This window comes from Mercurialis annua, linkage group LG3, assembly GCF_937616625.2.
Source record: "Mercurialis annua linkage group LG3, ddMerAnnu1.2, whole genome shotgun sequence".
In the NCBI taxonomy this organism is placed as follows: Eukaryota; Viridiplantae; Streptophyta; class Magnoliopsida; order Malpighiales; family Euphorbiaceae; genus Mercurialis; species Mercurialis annua.
In genome coordinates, this window is record NC_065572.1 from 58,675,373 (window position 1) to 58,678,228 (window position 2,856).

A 2,856-nucleotide genomic window follows, 5' to 3' on the forward strand; every position below is an offset into this window, starting at 1 on the left:
TATTACCTTAATTTTTATTATTATTAATTTTTTATTATGGAAAAATTGTCTTTTACTATAAAATAATTAGTCTTCAAATATCTAATTGAGAGTAGAAACGAAACAAATATATTAAATTCATGGAATGTAGTTATTGAACCAAACAATATTAAAAGGAAAATTATGTTAAAAATCTATTAATTTTACATTCGGTCCAAACGATGGAATTTTAAAATACATAGATTTAAATTTCATTGATTTCAAATCCATCGATTTTATTAAAATTCATAAATTTTAAAAACCTTTAATACAAACGGTGCCTAAGTTATAGGGAAGATCATGATAATACTCTATTTTTAAAAATAATTTGATTTCCTACCTCAATAAGAAAAAGATAGAGAAAATGCCTATCATTTTAATGCTTTTAATTTTTTACTCTAAAGCATGTTTATATTATAATTATACCTACTTTTCTTTAATTTTTTACTCTAATTATATTTTCTCTTATTATGTTACAGTTGTCATATTTTTATATGTCTCTCAATTTCTGTCTCTCTCCTCTCTCCTATTCTTCTTCTTCTTCTTCTCTGTTTTTTTTTCCGTGAATTTTCTTCTTTTTTACTTCTTTTTTCCTTCTCCATTTTTTTTCTTTCTTCTTCGTTCCTTCATCGCTCTGCCGCCGTTTTTTCATCGCTCCATCATCGCTGCATTGTTCTTTCATATTTTATTTTAGCAAACTTTTCTTTAATTCATGGTGATTATTTTGATTTTTATAACATTCAGATGTAAATAAATTACTTTTGATTTGTTTTTCAATTTTAGATCTAAAAATCTGCATGAAAACGATGTTATGATGAAAAAAACATTTTTCTGCAAAAAAACAGTATCTGATTATCATATGATTATCATAACACTGTAGAAAAAAATGATTTTTTATAAATAAATAAAAACAGTCTCTGATTATCATATGAGTATCACTGTATTATCATGTTTTTTTATCATAACACTGTATAAAGAAATATTTTTTACAAAAAAAATTGATTACCATGTTGTTATCACTGTATTATCATCTCATTATCATAATATAATCATATGATACCGAGATGATAATGTATTATTGTATCTAAATAATAATGTTATGACAACGACATAATAATAAAATTATGATAACAATATGATAATATTATACCTATATGAAAATAATTACATAAAAATTATGATAACGAGATGATAATGTGAAGAAAATAGTATGATAATGAAGTATAATAAGGTCATATTATCATACTATTATCTTCACTTTATCATCTTATTATCATAATTGTTTTGTAATTGTTTTTTTTCATACATGTATCATATAATCATACTATTATCTTCACATTATCATCTCGTTATCATAATTTTTTTGTAATTATTTTTTTCATACAGGTATCATATTATCTTTACATTATCATCTCATTATCATAGTTTTTTTGTAATTTTTTTACATACAAGTATCATATTATCATATTATTATCATAATTTTATTATTTTGTTATCATCTGATTATCATACTGGTGTCATGAATTTTTTTGTAATTCTATTTTCACGTACGTTTTCATCCAGTTATCATAACCTTATCATAATTCATTATCATCTAATTATCATACTCCAGTGTTATGATAACGACATGATAATCAGACACTATTTTATCATACATTATCATAGAGATTATCATATATATACCATAAATATTATCATCTTGTTATCATATGATAAAACATTATCATATGACACTATTTCTGTAAAAAAAATTCCATGTAAGTATCATATTATCATACTGTTATAAGCTTATTATTATATTATCATAAAAATATTATCATACTATTATCATTATCGTACATTTGTATTATCATAACCTTATCATAAATCATATAATTATAATGTTATGCGACATGATAATAACATGATAATCAGACGCTGTTTTGTAATAAAAAATTGATTTTTTCTGCAGTGTTATGATACTTGCATGATAATGCAGTGATGATACTCATATGATAATCAGAAGCAGTTTTTTTCTTCAGAAAATCATTTTTTGTGTATAAAAACGATTTTAATACAGATTTTTAGATCTAAAATTGAGAAAATTCAAGAGTAATTTATTTAGATCTGAAAGTTAAACAAATCGTATTAATCACCACGAGTCAAGGAAAAAATGCTAAAATTGAATATGAAAAACGGTTGAGCAGCGACGGAATGATGGCGGAGCGACGGAAAAATGATGAATTAACGATGAAGAAGAAAAAAAAATGAAGAAAGAATGAAGAAGAAGAATAAAATAAAAAAAAATGGCGAAAAAAAAAAGAACAGAGAAGGAGAACAAAAGGAATGTAGAAAAAAGAGAAAAGGAGAAAGAGAAAAAGAAAATAAATGACATTTGTCAAATATGGCTAGAGTAAAATAATAATTAAAAGTAGGTATAATTATAATATAAATAGGTGTTAGAGTAAAAAAATAAAAACATTAAAATTGTGAGGTATTTTTTCTATTTTTTCCTTATTTAGGTAGGAAATCATATTATTTTTTAAAAAACTAGTACTTTTCCTAATTTTCTATAAGTTATATCTGTATTTACATTGCAATATATATCTCTCACACTGATCACTTGGAGAAATTCTTAGGTAGACTCAGTCTACTGCGTCATCCATGAACTAACCTATCATATTATAACATGTCATTAAAATAATGGCACTATTGTAATTTTGTTTATTACTTATTTACACTTTTGAATAGTAATTTACGATAGTGCCATTATTTTAATGGCGTGTTATAATGTGATAGGTTTAGTCTATAGATGACTACCTAAAAAATTTTCAATCACTTAATTGAATCTCTTATATC